We start from the raw sequence: 20,910 nt of genomic DNA, 5'->3' as shown, positions 1-20,910 counted from the left end.
GAAGACCTCAGTACTACATTTTGCTGACAGCATCAGATTTTCTAAATAATTGTCATTACGCAGATTTCCCTCGCACTTTGGACGTTGAACCCTTGCCAACAAGCTTGTGCAGAGCTGTCAGAATAAATACAATTTGTGCGTGTATTAGACAACGTAACTGTTACAGAGACGGCGAGAGTTGGATCCAATTGCAAAGCTTTATTGAATGACGTGGTTAAAACAGACAGGGTCAATCACCAGCAAACAGTAACAACGAAGATGATCCAGAGAGTAATCCAGTACAACAGGCGTGAGTCAAAATCCAGGTGAGCAGTCCAATCGTGGCAAAATAAACAAGACAATGAAACCAGGCGAAACTATGACTAAGACTAAGATAATAACTGACTATGACTATGACAAGGAAACAGGGAAACCGCGTGGTAAAGTCCAAAGAGCAAAACAATACTTTGCGGTGTGATTATGGCATGTGCTTGCTTAAATGGCTGACAAACAGGAAGTAACCAATGAAGCAGCAGAGGGAGCAGCAACAGTCAATGAGGGGCAAGGCTCCCTCTGCTGGCCTGGCGTAACAGTAACGCTCTGTAGTATATTTACTAATGGTTTAAGGCCATTTAGCGATTTCAGTCTTCAAACAGTAACCATCATCAACCACCCCTTCCTCTTCTCATGGAACAGTATCTTGCTGTCGGTGTTTGTAATGATTTTTGTGTCTTTCTCTGACAGTTTTAATTTAACATGTCATTGTTCGGTATAATTTATTCTGCCTTTTCACTTATTCAGCTGAACAACGATCTTTATTTGCTATTTTTGGCCAAATAATTTTGGTTGCTGAACATTTGGTGCATCCCTAATTATCATGTCTATCGCACTGAAATCATGTGTTTTAAACTGTATTAGATTAAACTTCTGATATAGGGTTTTCCAAACGCACACATCCAGAGCACGTACACAGAAAGCATCTAAACTAAGTTCTCTTTCGTGTCTTATTGTGCTTAACCTGTCAAATACACACACATTTATGTTTAAAAAAAGTAGTCAAAAGTTACAAAAGTAGTCAGTTCTGCTGTGAAGGTAAACAGTCGGGATAGAAATTGCATGTTTATATTAGATCTGTGTGGCAGCAGCTTAATATACAGTAAATAAATCAATAAATCCATTGCACTATTGTCTCCTCTGAGGCTGACTCTAAAGAGTGTTCTGTGCTCATCTGTGCAGCCAACGACAGAACAGTTAGCATCCGAAAACTCGTTTTGAATGACAAAAACTATGACAAAAATGTATTGACATTTTCGTCAACGAATAAAAACGAGACAAAAGGGTTGGGGAGGGACGATTTCGGAAGAGTTACATTCAGAACGAATCTGCTTCACGGTAAGGAGGTTAGATGCGTACATATATGAACTGTATAATAGCCTATTGATCTTTCCTGTGGGATAGATTGTAAACATAAGCTGGCATACCTCTGTTGCACGTCTCATAAAACAAAAAAAAATCTCAATATCTGGGAGTAAGAGAAGAGCAGACATATGGATAAATTTGACAACGCAAAAGAGAACTTAATTCGGTCTAGTTTTCTGAGCGCCTCTCACACAGCACACGAGTAATGATGTTATACACAAAAAATGATGTTGAATTACCCGTGTTGATGAGTATTCATGTAAACACAATCGGTTACATCTTAGGTGATTTAAAAGCATGTTGCATATCACAGCAGTTAAATCTGTGTCTATCATGATAAAACCTTAATATGAAACCTACCTGTCAGGGGTCATGAAGAAGGTGGTTCACCCAGGGCGAGGCTCGTCCATTGCACTCCGGCTGTGCTGACCCCTGCGAATTCCCCAAATGTGGGAATCCCGACTGCATAGTTTATGGTAGTGGGGGACTGCGTTCGCGCTCTCCCCTGGATTTTTTTTCTGTAGGGGGCAGCCATGGCCTAATGGTGAGAGAGTTGGGCTTGTAACCCAAAGATTGCCGGTTCGATTCCCACAGCGGCAGGAATTGAAGGTGGGGATTGTGAATGAACAGCGCTCTTTCCACCTTCAATACCATGACTGAAGTGCCCTTGAGCAAGGCACTGAACCCCCAGTTGCTCCCCGGGCGCTGGAGCAACACTGGAGCCCACTGCTCCAGTGTGTGTGTGTGTGTGTTCACTTCTCACTACTGTGTGTGTGCACTTGGATGGGTTAAATGCAGAGGACCAATTTCGAGTATGGGTCAGCATACTTGACAATACATCACGACGACTTACATGTTTAATAGATGCATTATACACTGTATATAAACCCATTCGATTTTAGCTGACTAAATGTACATTAAAATCTTATGATATTTAGTCGACTAAAATATGACTAAAACTAAATGGCATTTTAGTCAAAAGACTATGACTAAAACTAAATCAAAATTTGCTGTCAAAATTAACACTGCTTTGTTGCTCACAAAAACAAAATGGCTGTGCCATCGGTGGAAACGTTCAGATTAAGGGGCGGTTGAATTATAATAGCATCCTGAGCAGCTCGGTTTTTTTTCACATACTTGCAGATAAAGGCTTACCAAAACAAAATTACTGGGTTGTCCTTTTTCACATTTTCTAGGTTGGTCGATGCACTGGAGACCCAATTATAGCATTTAAAGATGTAAAAAGTCACCTTTAACATTTTTACCAAGAAAAAATGGCCTTTTAATAATTAAAGTAAATGTAAGAATAAGTTTTATTTTGTTAGTATTACTTGACTGAAACAACTAAAGGTTTACTTGATTATCCATACGTATCCATCGTTTTCAGAAAAATCAAATCATGTTAAACTAAGTATTAAATAAAATCTTATTGAAATGTCATCTTACTAAGACTTTTTTTGCAACATAAAATGTGACAACTGATATTTACTTGCATTTTATGTATGTATTCTGATATACAGTTATAAAAATTTTATTGATTTACATAACAAGCTGTTAAAATTTCATCTTGTTTTTTGGTCAGAAATATCAACAACTGCACCAAAATGCATATTTTTGCTCAGTATGGGTCTCTGATTAAAATTTGGTATTTTTTACTTCCATTAGTATGAGATTAGCTCATTATCCTGCTATACTGTATTATACTATATGTGCCATAAAAGTCAGATGTATGAAATATGATACTCTACAAAAAACACAAACAACTAACTAACTTTATAGCATTATTCTTGAGCTGCAAAATGGTATTATGAAGTCCATTTCGTGCTTTCGAGAGCCCTTTAAAATATTGCTTACTGCGAGACATCTACTGAAATATAATGAAATGTTTACATGTTGCTTGCAACAATTATTTTTATTTAAAATTAATAAATAATGAAATTTCTGAATGGCTGTCAGTGGAGAGATGCTTTTTGCAGCCAAACAAAACACTAATCAACAAAACACTGACCCCTCATCTGGCTGTTTTGGATTGAGTCTTTCAAATATGAGTGATTGCATAGAATAGATGTTTTTGTTCTTATATGAATACCATTTAATGGAATGGAAATTCATTTTGGCTTTTCTTTTTAAGTGTTTGACATTAGTGGGGAAAAAAAGATATTACAATGCTCTTACATATTCAGTATTGTTTATTCATCTCACAGTGTACCTACAGAACATGTTTTTTTATATATATATATATAAATCTAAAACAAACACAAGATGGGAAATGCATCTGTACGGTGCATCTGCTCCCAAATATACACATCAATTGAATATGCACGGGTGAAGCTTTCAGCATGTGATTTAATCATGATGTTTCAAGAGGAAAATCAAATGAGCACAACAAAAAAATCACACACACACAAAACCTGTTGACACAGATACTTTTGCTATGTTGTCTGAAGGGGTGTGGGAGGGGTGGAGTGATTTCCCACTGAGATCCCAGTGTCAAATACTGCCAAATTCAGGATCGTGATGGGCACAGAAGGGTTTCAATGGCACTTTGCTGAGATAGCTACTTAGCTTTACTGACGCAAGTGCCAAAAACAGAACATTTTAGCTCTCGCTTATATAACAGACAATGAATCAATCAAAATTTATGCCATATATCTTTTCAGTATATGCATCTTTACATGGTATGAGTTTGGGATCAACATACAACATAAAGACAATTTAGCGTGTAATGTTAGATTCAAACATTATTTACCTTTTATCTACAATTATATTGTCAGGATTATAGCCTGTTTTGTCTTGTTTTTCCTAGTGTTTTTCCCCCCATGTTTCCTATTCATTTGGTTTAGTCCTTGTCTCCCCCTTCTGGTTTTGTCTGTATTGGTTTAGTCATGCCCATATTTGTATTTCCCCCTCGTCATCCTGTTATCTCGTTTGTAACCACGCCCTGTTTGTAGTGTATTTAAGTCTGTGTCAGTTCACACCCCAGTGTCCGTCGATAACGTTGCTTCAGTCTGTTTTGCTCCATGTTCTTCGTTTGATTTTTACAATAAATATCAGTGTTTACTTTACTCCGGTTCCTGCCTGTCCATCCTCACTCATCAACCAGCTATATTGTGGCATATATGACTATGTCACAAACTTCAGTAGTTAAACAGATTTGCACACAATGAAAGACAATGATCAAATGTACAGTAGTGTTGTCACAACAGCAAAATATCAGTAGTCTGTACCAATACTAGAAAATGTCACGGTTTTCTGTACCAGTTTTGGTACCATATCGCAACTATTCTGATTGTGTAAAAATTAATAAATGTTAAATAATAAATTCATTAATAATCATGTGCTAATAATAATTATAAGTATATTTTGGATTCACATTTAAATGTTTGTCACTCCCAAAACTTGCATTATGTGTTAAGCTGCATGGAAATTGTGAATGGACAGCCTAGACTCATTGTTTATAGTATTAGCATGTAACGTTTACAAGCACAAAATGTACATTTTATTGATTCTAAAATGTACAATTTGGATGTATTTCAACATTTAAATTGTAAAAATTGCTATGTATTTTTAGCTAAAAATGTGTAAATATTTACAATCTTTTATATCATTAAGATATTTGTATCAGTGCTTTTTTATTATTATTTTGTCATGAGTGATTTAGATTTTAGACGCCTTAACCTACCCCCAAACCTAAACCTTATTTTTATTAATTTTATAGCTGATATAAAAGGATAATATAGCTGTTATCAGCGATTACCGGGGTTCAAGCGCTTTAAGGCATTTTAGCACGTATAAAATAGGGATGCTCATATTGACCGTTTAATCGTTAACCGACAGTAAGAATTTTAACCGATTATTACTATCAGTTAAACGGTTTAAAAGGTTTTTTATTTTTTTTATTTTTTTTTACATTTGCTGCATGGTGAAAGAAATAATGTTATTTGTAAGTTATCTGTTTACTCATGGACGCGTGTCGACACGTGCAGTGTGGCTGTACAGACATATTTCGCTTCACCTTCACTTAGTTAACTGATGTAGTATATGCAACTCAATGGCAAGTGGCGATATTGGGTTATTAGAGTGAATCCGTGAGTGAATGTATTCAAATTCTGAATGAATTATAGTCTAGAAAGTGCGCAATAGGCGCTCCCGTTACAATCACTGAAGCTGTCACTCATCCTAGAGTAGTTCATCGCAATCTCATAAAGTTATTAAAAAGTAATAAAATAACCTTTACACTGCACAATTAATCTCTTATTTATATAATGCCTACACTTTCTTTGTTTTAATGAGAAAGTTTGCGAAAGTGTATAAATCAGCAAAACTGAAACCGGCACTTTGGTTGGTGAGTGGATTGTAACATAGCCTCCTCTGATTGGCCACAGTGATAATCAAATCAACATACATGTCTGTGATTGGCTATTGCTGAACGCTGTAAAACACGCGCTTCTCCACACGCATATGACAGTGGATGGAAGACCCGAACCGCAAATTGAAAGGGTTTTTGTCGCGGATCTAACAGTTCACAGGCAGCAGTCCAGTCTATCCGTACAGCATATCCACATGTTAAAAACTAGGCACACTGAGGTATTGGTTGGCCTGCTATATATTTTTATAGGGAAGAACAAGACCGGTACCATTCTTCAAAGCGCTAGTGTGTTTTAGTTTTGTCATCTTAATTAGATATGTTTTATTTATTTTATTTTATTTAGATTTGCTCTGTTCAGAACCGCTGCTGATGCGTGATAATTTGAGTATTTGTCAGTACAGTTTTTGTTGTTGCTCTGTATGCTGCTGTTTGCACGTTAAAATGAAACATTTGCTTGTATTTTTAATGTATCATCACAGATACTCGTGCATTCTATTTTTATTTTAAACAAATGTATTATTCTAATTTTATCAGTTAACCGTTAATGTTCGGATAACGAGCAGCGGTTGTCGGTCAGGAAAATTAACCGAAATGAGCATCCCTAGTATAAAAAAGACATTACATATTATTTAGCAAGCCTGAGATCACCGAAATCAATGATTGTAAAAAGTAGTTTTGGCAAATCCAGGTAATTTACCATGAAAATATGATGTTTTTTTAAGTTTAGAACTGTTATGGCACCAACTGTGGTCCAATCTCCCTTAAACTTTGAATGCTTGTTTAGAATCATCATCTCAGGTTTCGTGAAGTTTTGAGTTTTTGTTTAAGCTTTATAGGCTTTTAGATATATTTGGACAGGCCTCTCTTCTAAACGACCGCTTTATAGCTTTCCAAAGGGAACATTTCAACATTCTTGTGAGAATGATTGACATAGAGAGTCCAGAGAATTGTACTGCAGTGTTTTAGTTCGAGATTGAGCAAAAAACCTAGGACTAGTTGGGAAAAGTCGTTTTTTTTTTTTTTGTTTTTTTTTTTTTTTACATTTTCTCAATCATTTAACAAACGGTTTGATTGACAGCAGTTATTCTAGGGTCAAAGTTGTTTGGAACGAGTTCATCATATTATACAAATATCGTGTGTATGCGTGAAAAAAACGTGCAATATGCAATCGTTTACGTCCTTTAAAATTTTTTATTGCACCCTAGTGGCCAATTTCTTTCTTTAGGACCATAAGTCAAACAGGCCCACCAAGTTTCATTCTGTTAGACCTCTGTTAACCTGGTCTAATAGGTACTCAAATTCATGTTTTTTGAGATACCCAAATGCCCTATAGCCACTCACAACACATTAGACCACAATCGTGCAAACCAATTTAATTTCCATTGGAAAAACATTTTTTTTCCCTTTTTTAGTGCCACCAAATGGCCAAGCTCCACAACTTTTTCAGGTGACCTTAGATTAAGCTCTTACGTACGTCCATTGAATGTGGCGAAGATATCTAATACCATTTGAAAGTCATAGCCATTTTAGTAAAAGTGACCCTGCCTCTTTTAAATGTTTTAGCGTCCCTTTGCGCCGGAGAGTCTTACGTTTCAAATTTTTTTGATAATCATTGATATTTACCGTCCAGAGAATCTTCCTGCACTGGTTTGGTTCTGATCGGGTGAAAAACCTAGTCCACAAAAGAACGAAAAATGTGCGAAATACCCTAAAATTCCCTTAAAACGAAGTGTGGGTTTTGTCCGGCTTGAGCCAAGAATTAGCACGACACTTGAGCCTGTGATGAATGGTTTAGGAGTTAAGAGCCATTTTTTACTTTTGATTGCTGTGGCGTCCCCGTCATGCCGATTTACGTGGAGATTGCTAATCCTTGGCCATTCTAAGAATTACAATAGCACTGCACACTTGAACCTCTAATAAAACGGAATTGACTGAAATATGCAGGGAAATGACCATTTTACTAACAATATAGCATTAAAAAGATATATAGTTGCTAATCCCACTCCTAACTCTAAACCAAACCATTACTATATCTGTACAGTATAAAGAAAAACACGGCAGAGAGATAAGTGCAATCACAATTTATTTATTGCAAAAATTGTCAAAAGCAGTACCAAAAGTAATCCAAATGGTGATGCTTTGCAGCCGCAGTCCTCTCTGGTGGAATAGAAAATAAAAGTAAAATTGAATGTAATATGTATTGAAAGACCTCAACTGAATAACTAGTGTCAGAGCTCACATTCTGAGTTTGCTTTGAATCAGTGCGTCACATGACAGGTTGATTCCAGGTCACTGTAATTGTGGTGTGTCAATTAATATAATGGCTCTACAGTAACTCTCCATCCGCTCAGGTCTCTACATGACTCCATTAACTGTTGATTACACATACTGTAGGTCGCGGATGAACAGTGTTATTCTGGATACTCTAGTCTAAGCAATATCATACGAGCAAATATGATGTTGTTTTTTGCAACCAAATGTTAATGTGTTCAACCAGACTAGAGCAACAGAACTAATTGTTACTTGTCGTTCCTTTGTCATTTGTAAAATGCAGTAGTCATTTCTGAATAAAAAATCAGAAATGACTCATTTTTACTCTTTCGTTTTTTGATCCGGTTCTTGCTTTCTATCCCAGGAGCGTAAACTTGTAAGTTTACTACAATGAGACTCAAACGCAATCCACCATCCATGACTCCAGATGTCCACAGAGCATGAAATAACCTTAAATGCCAGAAACAACCTTGCGGCAGTCATGTGTAATTATGAATAATTGCTACATGCATTCACCCGTGCACACAGACACATAAAGCAGACACATTATAAATGGATATTAAATGACCTTTGGTCACCTAGTGTCATAGTCTTATTTGTAGTTTGCTATTCCTTTGTCCCTGTGCACCACATGAACCATATTTCTGCATGATTGAAAGTTGTTGAGCCTGACATGTGAGCATCATTCATATGATGATAAGCATTATCACCGCTCCTGAGAGAAAACAGGTCTGTGTGATGGTTAGGACAAACTACTTCTAAATGAGACATAGGAGGAAAAAAGGAGGCTCGTTCACATATACATTTGTTATTGTCCAGAATGTCATTACTGTCTCACAAAAGCTGTTAAAGCTGTAGTCTCTGTTCACCTTCCAGCACTCTCACAGGCAATTATCTGATGTTAATGATAATGTACTACGTGATGATATTCATTCAGCCATGTCAGCCAAGCCTCAGTGCTCAGCATATACTCTTAAAGTCAACGTAAATGGCCATTCACAATCCATTTTACTCATACGCTCTTATTTCTTCGCCTTCAACTAGAAAAAAAATGTATAGGATTGATTTTATCCATCATGACCTGATTAAGGCAAATTAAGAACACACCATGAATGTGTAAAAATACAGTGCCTGGCAAAAGTATTCATACCCCTTCATTTTTTTTCACATTTTGTTTTGTTGCAGCATTGTTAAACTGCTTCAAATTAGTTTTTCCCCACATCAATTTACACTCCATACACCATAATAATGAAAAAGCAAAAACCAGATTTGCAAATTTTACAAATTTATTAAAAATAAAACTCTGAAATAAGTACATTGCATAAGTATTCATACCCTAACTCAGTACATAGTTGAAGCACCTTTACAGCCTCAAGTCTTTTTGGGTATGATGTGACAAGCTTTGCACATCTGCATTTGGCAATTATCTGCCAGTCTTTGCCGCACCTTTTCACCTCTCAAGCTCTGTCAGCTTGGATGGGGGCTGGCAGACATTTTCTAGAGTCCTAGTTGTTCCAATCGTCTTCCATTATTGATAATGGAGGCTACATGCTTCTGTGAACCTTCAATGCAGCAGATTTTTTTCTGAACTCTTCCTTCGATCATTGCCTTAACGCAAGTCTGTCACTGAGCTCTACAGGCAGTTATCTTGACCTCAGGACTTGTTTTTTGCTCTGATTTGCATTTTCAGCTGTTAGACCTTTTCTTAGAGGAGTGTGCCTTTCTAAATCATACTCATTCAAATGAATTTGCCACAGTTTAACTCCACTCTAAGTGTAGTAACATCTAGAAGCAATATGAATGCTCCTGAGCTAAATTTAGAGTGTCCCAGAAAAGGGTATGAATACTTATGCAACGAGATCCTTTCAGTTTTTTATTTTTAATAAATTTGCACAAATGTGAAAAAAATGAAGGGGTATGAATAATTTCGCAAGGCACTGTAAATCAATTTTGATGTGATGTTGACACTAATTTGTATGAAAGGGATAGTTCCCATGATTTAGTAATTTTCAAGCCATCTCTCAGACAAATACAATCTGCGTTTAAAATATTAAAAATGTCCTGGCTCTTCCAAGCTTTATAATGGCAGCGAATGACTGTTTGAAGCAAAAAAAAAGTGCATCCGTCCATCATAAAAAGTGCTCCACATAATGTGTTCCCTTCAAAAGCTATTTGGAATTACAAAGCATTTTCATTGTTAGTCTGTCGGTGGCAAAGTGGCAAACTCTCAGTGTAAACTCAGTCATGCCAACTTTAAGTGGACTATTGCCACAATTAATTAGTTTCATGATACACTTTATAAATAGCATGTATGTGTGAAACATTTAAGGAAATCCTGAGAGTGCGGCAGAAGAAGTGAGAAAAAGCCTTGTCAGAAAGTCTCTGGAGTACATGTAAACCTACCAAAACATGACCAGTGGCCTCCAAAAGCATTCATAATTCATTTAATACAGGAGTAGCAGCTTGTGCTTCCACCCACCCATCTGCTATAACTGGACCTGTGCCTTGTCCGCAGGGTTTTAAGAGGGACCGGGTCGGTCCACCATTACCATTAAGCTGACAATACACAACTGCACACTGTCTGACCACAGAACAACACTTCTGCTCAGGGTTTAGATTTGATGTGTTTAAATAGGGTTAAATGGTGACAAAAGTAGAAACTTTTCAGATGTCTTGTTGAAGGTATGACTAGAGGCTGTTTGAATAGTGAGAGACATGATAAAACGATGACAGATGTGCTATTACAGCTTAGAGAGAAGACAGGAAATATTCTGCATTTATGAGGTCTCTAGTCATTTAAAGCCCATCAGAATAAACTTTAAGAAGCGGATAGAATTCGAAACAAACGCTTTGAATTAAATCAGACTGCTCCTGTTAAACATGAGCAATAAGACCTGCCTTTCTGAGAGCCGAATTTATAGGGAGAAAAATTACAAATGATATCTTGTAATGTCTCATCTGATACCCTTTGACAACACTGAGATTAAATGGAAAGCAAATGGCTTTTATGTCTTCATTTTTTCTACTTAGAAAATATATATGTGGCGTTTCCTCCGAGGAGACAAGGGAGGTAGTGTCTCCTAAAAATATTGGATGAGAAAAAAATTCATAGTACAATAATAAAACAACGCAGAATTACAAAATATAACATAACATTAAAAAGCGTATAAATCACTAGTTTTTCTAAAGAAACATTGTCTCGCCTCCTCTGAGCCCATTGAGTTTTAACAGACCCCCTAAAGCGAATGGTGGGGGTAGGGCTGCACGATTAATCGAACAATATTGTGAGGCGCGTTTAGTCAATGAAGCCGGTACTTTGATTAGTAGTAAATCCCCATCACGTGCGTTCAGCTGGAGCGGCAGTTAATACACAGAGCCGTAAATCACTGACAAGCTACGCCAAATCGTGTTCAAAATCGCATTCGATTTTGAGCGCGATTTGGCGTAGCTTGTCAGTGATTTACGCCTCTGAACGCTCCAGCTGAACGCACGTGATGGAGATTTACTACTAATCAAAGTACCGGCTTCATTGACTAAAGGCACCTCACAACATCGTGAGATTAATCGTGCAGCCCTAGTGGGGGGTAATTGAGAATGATTGGGGGAAAGTCACGAGAAAGTCATTGTGATATGATTGGATATGACTGTTTATGTTTGGCTGTGATTGGTTAAGACGATAAATCCCGCCTTTTGTGTTTGAGTGTGTTTCGCGTTCACAAATCGGTCTGAATGAACAATAAAATGCTGTTATTAATAAAATAAAATGTTTGTTGCGTCACAATAAGATTTAAAATGGCATGAAAACATGATCTGTGGAAATTTGTAATCAGCTTAGTGAAACTGAAAGTAAATCTCTGTCTGTGATTAATATTTAGAGTTTTAATGACACAAAAATTAAAAAATAGACAAGTTAACTATTAAAAATAAAATTATTCACAAATAAAATGTATTGTTTAAATTGTTACTGCCTTGAGTTATTCTTTTGGGAAAAAAAATGTGACTCTGGACCACAAACCAGTATTAAGTAGCACAGGTAAATTTCTAGCAATAGCCAGAAATACATTGTATGGGTCAAAATTATTGATTTTTCTTTTATGCCAAAAATCATTAGGATATTAAGTAAAGATCATGTTCCATGAAGATATTTTGTAAATTTCCTACTGTAAATTTATCAAAACTTAATCTTTTTTTATTAGTAATATGCATTGCTAAGAACTTAATTTGGACAACTTTAAAAGCGATTTTCTTAATATTTCGATTTTTTGGCACTCTCAGATTGCGGATTTTCAAATAGTTGTATCTCGATTACATATTCCTATCATATCAAACCATACATCAATGGAAAGCTTATTTATTCAGCTTTCAGACAAACAAATGGTTTTGTGATCCTACAAATGTAGGAATGCTTAAAAACACTAACTTGATAATAAATAGAATATGAATTACATTGTAAATATAAAAATATAAAGTGACAGTAAAAGCGTTTATAATGTCACAAAAGATTTCTATTTCAAATAAACACTTTCTGTTCATCAATAAACCTAAAAATGTATCACTGTTTCCACAAAAATATTAAGCAGCACATCTGCTTTCAACATTGAGAACAAGAAATGCTTTTTTAGCAGCAAATCAACATATCAGAATGATTTCTATGGCGTTTAAATAGAGTCAAAAGTCGCGCGCACAAAAACCACGAGCACGCGAATGAAGTAAGCGTGCAAAACAGACCCACGAGAGGAAAATAACAACGCGAGAGCGCATCTGTGCACCCGCGAGCGCGCATTTGTACACCACGAGCGCGCAGAACAGTATTTAGGAGCGGAAATGAATACTGGTGCAAGCCCCTGCTGCCTAGCGCGCACAACTGTACAACTGCGTGTTTGCGGGTACACAGATGCGATGCGCTCTCGCCAGGCCCGGTTCCAGAACTTAATCACTGAGGGTGCTTCCTAAATTAATGAGGGTGCTCTAAACTTATACCCACAGGCGACATTAGGGGGTAGGAGGGGGGATGGCGCGATAAATACAAGACTCATTGTGTAGTTTAGAAAGCTTTATTGATTATTATAATGGAATTTTGTGAGATCTCTATAAATTCAGTGCTTTTAGTGATGATAATAAAGGGACCGCGTATTGTAGCCTACACTTTCCAGACTACAGTCCATTCAGAATTTGTATGAAACTGTCTTTTTTCGGACACATACACGCTGCCATGTTTAGGGAATTACATCTGAATATTTATGCTGGATTCGTTCTCGAAATAGCAGTGACTAACACAGTGATATCAAAGTAATGTACGGGGCAAAAATATAAATGTGAAAGCAGCCTCAGGGATTTAATTCTGGAGCCGGTCTACCACTGATGTCGCGCGTCCTGAGCCAGATTTTAAAATCAAAATACTTAAGTTTGGTATGTAATGGCAAATTGACTATAATTAGTTTAGTTTTATTTTTAATTAAGTTAATTTAGAAAAAACGTTTGGAGCATATTTGTTCGTAAATATAAGTTGTTGTTATTTTTTATTGACTGTCTGTTTGATCAGTTTGCCTACTCAAATCATCATGATTTGCCTAAAATCTATAGATATAAAATAGTTCAAGTATAAAACAATGTTAGTTTAAACGTTAAACCTATATAAATGTGCGGTATTAGGCGCATATCCAATAGTTTATGCAGAGAGTGGAAGCTAAAGACACAGGACATGGGCGCCAGTGCATTTTTTTCAGTGGAAGCGATTTAAAATGATCTGTCAATTTTGCTCACAAAGGTAAGAGTAATACATCATTCGGTACTGTAAAGGGTGTAGCGTAGGCTACTTTTATTTGTGTGCACTTAACAAAACGTATAAAATAGTTTTACATTATTACTTAACGAAATAAAACAAATAGAAAACAAAAACTCTCTCATTATGTAATCCCCCTGCTGAAAAAACCAGCTAAAACCAGCCTAGGCTGGTTGGCTGGTCTTAGCTGGTTTAAGCTGGAAATGGCTGGTTTTAGCTGGTCTCCCAGCCTGGCCAGGCTGGAAAAATGGCCAAAACCCCTCTAAAACCAGCCTGCCTCCCAGCTATGACCAGCTAAAACCAGGCTGGTTGACCAGCTAAAACCAGCCAACCAGCCTAGGCTGGTTTTAGCTGGTTTTAAGAAAAATTTCTCTCTAAAGGCGCATCCAAAAAGGATTTTTGTTACGCTGACTCAGAATACACTAGTTTATTAATATATAATTTAAATAAGCTTTACTCTTTACGGCCCGACACATTCAGTGTTATTTATTTATCTTTGTTGCAATTTTCAGCATATTGTGTGCTTGAGCGCGGATCTGTTCCAGCTGTGCTGCCGTCTGTAACGGTCTCGAAAGTGAAAGCAAAAGTGAAGTCTCCTGTTGTTTCCACCAGCGCGGCATTTTTTTCTTCACCATAATTTATGGATGTCTAAAATATTAAAATAAGGAGAAACCAAAAACAGATAAACCGGTGCCCGCCCGCCTCTGAACTTTGACGTGAAAATTGGCCTTGAAGTCCAGCAACTAGAGGTGTAAAAAAGTCGGCCGGGGCTGAAATGCAACGCTCTAATTGACTGCTTTGATGCGTTACAATATGGTAGGGCATTGTTAATGCTTACAGCCGAAAAATAAATCGTTTTTTTAACGATTATGCACTGGATTGTTATCTAAATCTGCAATAAAATAACATTATTACAGCTTTAAGTGAGGGTGCTATTGATTTCGTTTGAGGGTGCTTAGCACCCTCAAGCACCCCCGTAGAACCGGGCCTGGCTCTCGCATTGTTCTTTTCCTCTCATGGGTCTGTTTTGCGCGCTTGCTTCATTCACGTGCTCGTGGTTTTCGTGCGCGCGACTTCTGACTCTATTTTAACGCCATAGATTTCTGAAGGATCATGGGACAGTGAAGACTGGAGAAATGATGCTGATGTTTTGCCTTCAAAAGAATAAATTACATTTTAAAATATATTAATACTAAAAAAACAGCTGCTTTATAATAATGTTTCACAATAGTACTGTTTTTACTCTATATGTGATTAAATGCATGAAAAGCATCAAAGACATCTTTCAAAAATATTAAAAAAGTAATACTAATACGGAAGTATTAGTATATTATCATGCTAGATTTAACATCAATGACAGATATCATTGGTTGAACTACTTCTAAGTTAATAAACAAAAACAACTGTGTTTCCTCAGCAATGAATGGACAATCTCTGATCAGTGGAAATTTCCTATCACAGCTGGAATGGTTTAGAAAACTCTGATTTTAATCATCGATGGATTGGTAACACAGATTCTGCCATCTTTTATTTTAAAAACACGTCCTTCCCCTTTTATGTGAAAACAGAGTATCAGGAGAGATAAAAATCATATTGCATTATTGCACCCTCATGTTGAGAGTCTGACACCAGAACGTCCACTTTCATCATCCGAGGCCCAGGGAGCAGGAGATGTTCTCATGTCTTAGGGAATAACCTGCTGTGAAAGAATGATGAGAACTGCGCAGAAAGACCAAAAGCAAATCTGGCCTGTCCTAAATCACAACATGCATTATTAGTCCAGAAGTTTGCTTTCTGTTTTACTTTATTAGTTCTGATTTAGTTGAAATCGCATAACCAATAGGGGTAGTAGTTGAAAACGGATAAAAAAACAAAACAAAGAGAGATGCCTCAAAGGAAAAATGTCCTATTTAAGTCAATCGAACTGTTTTTGTGACGCCTCCCATGATCAGAAACATAGATCATACTATGAATCAAACACCACGGGTTTTTTCTAATTTTAGCCTTTGTTATGTTTGAATAAATCCTGCTTGTCAAGGCTGTAATTCACAAACAGACAATAACAAGCCGTTACAAAGCCTGTTATTAAAATTAACTTGTATGTTTCAGTATTGTTCACTCCAGCACAAAGTTTGGGATCAAAGCAGCTAATTGAATGTGCATTTCCCCCTCACTGTGAGAGAGCAACAGGATGCAGCATTAGGGGAAGATCTCTTGCACGAGTCGATTGCAAACAAGCAAATGTAGGTTAACTCTAGGAGACAGTGCGATAAATGCCCTTTTCCCACTTGTTTGAAAAGGAAAGTGTTCAAATCGGTGGCACTGGCCCATTTAAACGCAACCCAAACTTGGACATATTCAGAAGTATTGGCCTTACTTTATCTAAAATAGTTTTATGACCCATTTCCACTGACACAAAAGAGTAAATTTCTGTCTGTATGTTTCCATTGTCATTTAGGACATTTTTTTTCTGTACGTCAAAGTGGCTGAAATATTTGGATCAGATTTTCTATCTGGTTTATTGCTGCAGGGATTGATGATTTCAATTGGAAAAGGATCAGGCATAACACAAGCCAGACTCAAACTACCATAATCCACCACCCACCAGTTCACATCTCAAATAGTAATCAATATTTCTAGCTTATTATTCCTGGAACAATAAGGTTAAGGTTGCTTTATTGGTACCCATGTATATGGGTTGCAGTATGTGAGCTCATACATCTTGACATAATTTTTACAGCATAATAAATAATAAAAGTGCTCCAAATTCCCATCATCACTTGCAGTATTGCTACGACTTGTTCAGCTGCTGGATCAGAGCTGTTTTATACCATTTAGTTCTGCACTGTAGGACTATAAACCTTTATTCAGAAGGAAGAAGCTGAAATTTACTGTGCAAAGGATAGGAGTCATCCTTTAAGATTAAGCCATTTGTCTGGTATACAGAGACGCTGGACTAAGCTGTGACTCCAATCAGCCTACTAGACCATTTAATAATTTGACTGTTAATAATAATTTATGTTCTTTAAAGATAGAGTTAAAGAAGACAGAAGATGTTAAAGAACTGTAACTCAGTAAAAGCATTATAGAATCAAGTCATCAGAGTTTAGTCAGTCTGAAAATTGGACAGTGTATATGAAAAAAAATGGTTAACAGATTTACTTTATATTTCACCAAGCTGATTACTCACTAAAAACTCCCACAGATCATGTTTTCATGCCGTTCTAAGTCATATTTTGATGTAGCAAAGTGTTTCTAAGGCTGTGAGTTGTTTACTTCCCACTAACTCCATTACATTAATTCAGACTGATTCATGAATGCGGAACATGCACAAACACAAAAGGCAGGTTTTATCGCATGAACTAATCATGGCCAAACATAACCAGTCATCCCTGCTGAAAAAAAAAACAGCTAATACCAGCCTAGGCTGGTTGGCTGGTCTTAGCTGGTTTAAGCTGGAAGTAGATTGTTTTAGCTGGTCAGGCTGGTTTTAGCTGGTGGTTTCCCAGCCTGACCAGCCTGGCCAGGCTTGGAAAGTGGCCAAAACCCCTCTAAAACCAGCCTGCTGACCAGGCATGACCAGCTAAAACCAGCCAACCAGCCTAGGCTGATTTTAGCTGTTTTTTTCAGCAGGGATATCCAATCATATCGTGATGGAGGCATTGCCTCTTCTCAATTACCCCCCCCCCCCCCCCCCGACCAATATATTTAGTAATATTGGTGTTTTTGTACTTTTTTTTTTCTCATCCAATATTTTGCCTCCTAATTTATATATTTACAGTGCCTTGCAAAAGTATTCATAACCCTTCATTTTTTTTCCTAAGTTTTGTTATGTTGCTGCCTTATGCCTTACTTTTTTCCCCACATCATTCTACACTCCATACACTATAATAACAAAGCAAAAACGAAATTGTCACAACTTTGTGAATGTATTAAAAATAAAAAAAAAAAAAAAAAGCTTGGAAAGGGTCTGGCATACATTTTCAGGTTTCTTCGGAAATGTTTGATTGGGTTCAAGCCCAGGCTGTGTCTGGGCCACTCAAGGACATTCACAGAGTTGTCTATAAGCCACTCTTGCTGTGTGCTTAGGGTCATGGTCCTGTTGGAAGGTGAACCTTCTGCCCAGTCTGAGGTTCTGAATGCTCTAGACTGGGTTTTCATTAAAGCTATCTTTATATTTGCTGTGTTGAGCTTTCCTTCTACTTTGAGTCTTTTAGTCCCTGCTGCTGAAAAACAGCTCCACAGCATGAGGCTGCTACTACCACACTTTACTTTTTGGATGGTACTCTGCAGGTGATCAGAAGTGTCTGGTTTTATTCAAACATGACGCTTGGAATCGAGGTTCGTCAGACCAGAGAATCTTGCTTCTCACAGTCTGAGGGCCCTTTAAATGTTTTTTTTGCAAATGCCAAGTGTGTTTTCATGTGTCTTTATTGAAGAGAGGATTGAGTCTTGCCACACTGCCATAAAACCTGGATCAGTGGAGTGTTGCAGTGATGTTTGTTCTTCTGTAGGTTTCTACTATCTCAACATATGATCATGGAGCTCAACTAGAGTGACCATCAGGTTCTTGGTCGCCACTCTAACCAAGACCCATCTCCATAAATTTCTCAGTATCTCAGAGTCCTAGTTGTTCCAACCTTCATTTAAGGGTAGCTGGGACTACTTGCTTCTGTGAACCTCCAGTGCAGCAGATTTTTTTCTGAACTCTCTCCCAGATGTGTGGCTTGATGCAATCCTGTTTCTGAGCTCTACAGGCAGTTTTTTTTCCCCTCAGGGCTTGGTTTTTGCTCTGATATGCATTTTTAACCGTTAGAGCTTTTATTAAGATGTGTGTGCCATTCAGTTAAATTAGCCATAGGTTAATTCCACTCGAAGTGTAGTACCATCTACAAGCGATATGAATGCTCCTGAGCAAAATTTCAGCTGTCCCAGATAAGGGTATGAATACTTATGCAATAAAATATTTTTTATCAAAAAGTTTTTTATTTTTAATAAATTTGCAAAGATGTTAGAATCCATTTTTTTTGCTTTGCCATTATTGTGAATGCAGTGAGGATTGATGTGGGAAAAAATTTAATTTAAAGCAGTTTAACAGCAGCAACCCAACAAAATGTGAAAAAATGAAGGCGTATGAATACTTTCACAAGGCACTGTATATATAGGCCTATGCATCTTTTTTATACTTACAGTATATACTTAAGCAATAAGGTACGAGAGGCCGTGCTGTATCGTGAATAAATCACGGCTGAAGGGCATTGTTAGGCACGACGCGAAGCGGAGTGCCTGCAACCCCTTCAGCCGTGATTTATTCACGATACAGCACGGCCTCAAGTACCTTATTGCTTTTATAAAACGGTTACCACACAATAAAAATATTAATATCAAAAATATATATTAATTTATATATATTAAGTTGTACGTTTTCATAAAGTAAAATCATTAACTGCCTTCCGCTGTAAAAAGTAGTCCCTAACTGCTGCAGCTGTGTTTACGTTGCTAAGGGTGGTTGCTAAGGAGGTTCAATGATACACAAAACCGTTGAGTGAAGCGGTCATAGCCGTGCTGTATCGTGAATAAAACACAGCTGCTGACCAATCAGATTTGAGGAATGGAACTAACCGTTTTATAATACTATGTATATACTGCCTTTTTTCCACACAAGTGCAAATACATTGCAAATGCAAGCACCAATAGGTTTTGTTAAGCCACAAAAAGATACATTTGTCATTTTGATTTTTATCACAGTTGCGTTTCCATTTGCCTTTCATCCAGGTTCAGTTGCCCGTGTCTCTTTCTTCTCCCATAAATGCACTAGACAGCTGAGACAGATGCCAAACAACAGAAGGCGCTTTCTTCCCTGACATGAAAATGCAGCTGTGGCATCGTGTACCTGTGGACCACGAGATCAATTAAACCTTCTGCTGGCAGAGCTGGAAAATGTAAGACCCCCTCCTTCCCGTCCACCTTTGAACTGTGGATTCTGCAAAACCCGATTTGTTCTGCTTCATTTTTCCGGAGGAATCAACTGTGAATGAAATTTCTAGTGGCCCGTTTTGACGGACTATTAAAGCACGGGATATTTTTGTCTTCCAAAAGTCAGACGTTCAAGCAGAGACATTCAGATGTACCCTAATACGCTCCCTAATTCTATTCTGAAGAGTACAACCATACTGGAATCGCTGCTGCACAGGGAGACCCTGTCTGCTAGAGGGCTGGAAATTAGCATAATTTCTAAACAGCGCTACCCTGGCCTTAATTACTGAAGGGTTTAATCAGCTATAATAATGAGGCCACGCTTTAGGCAGGTGAGAGACACTTTTACACCTGAAACAGCGTGTGTCATGGGAGAAACAGGACGCTGTTATGTCCTTGTCACTGTCGAAAGGAACTTTACAACAGCCAGTCGCACTGTTGATACACAATTTTACCTTGGTTTCTAGGTTAATACTCAAGTGTCGGAAGCAAAAATAGCCTTGCTTTAGGACAAAACCTTTTTTGTGCATTAAAAATTAGAATATATGTGTAGACGCTCCATTTCTCATTTCATTTGTTGGCAGCGAAATTGAGTCGCGCCTGCTAATTCCTTCCTGAAAGGTTTTTCGCCTCAAAGTTTTGGGCGGGAGATAAGCCTTTATTGACCACCTCCTCAGAAAAGGATGGTTTCAGTAAGGTTTGTGTTAGTGGCGGGAGTCTGTCTGCACTCGGCATGTCAATACTTTAATCCCTGCATAGCTTCTCTCTTTCGGCTGTTCTTGCTTTTGTTACAAGTTAAAAAATAAAATAAAATACTGCTCTCACCTTTCGGTAAGAAATGATTGCTGAGCTCATCCTCCAGGAAATGTGGCCTAATAATTAATGAATTAAATAATTCAGATTCATATCTATTTCTTATGCATCTAGACTCTTGCTTTTCTTTTTTTTAAAAGGTGCACTTCAGCAGGAGTACTTATTATGGGAAAAATATAGTTTAAAAGAACACTTTTAAGCAATTTAATGAAAATGTATTATAGTTTGAATGTATATGAAATGCAATTAGCTGAACCTTTAGAGTGTTTTTGACCTTAAGTAGGACATTAAGTACATCTTT

General features: G+C 37.3%; 1 non-coding gene across 1 annotated transcript; it reads left to right on the top strand.

Annotated features, from left to right (window-relative positions):
* Window positions 1–1,750: 1,750 nt before the first annotated feature.
* On the top strand, window positions 1,751–1,906 carry LOC141347080 (U1 spliceosomal RNA). Its single transcript, XR_012357300.1, has one exon. It is a non-coding gene; the product is annotated as a U1 spliceosomal RNA (small nuclear RNA).
* Window positions 1,907–20,910: the final 19,004 nt, after the last annotated feature.

The sequence above is a fragment of the Garra rufa genome, chromosome 1, assembly GCF_049309525.1.
Source record: "Garra rufa chromosome 1, GarRuf1.0, whole genome shotgun sequence".
NCBI lineage: Eukaryota > Metazoa > Chordata > Actinopteri > Cypriniformes > Cyprinidae > Garra > Garra rufa.
This window is presented reverse-complemented; position numbering and strand designations above follow the sequence as displayed.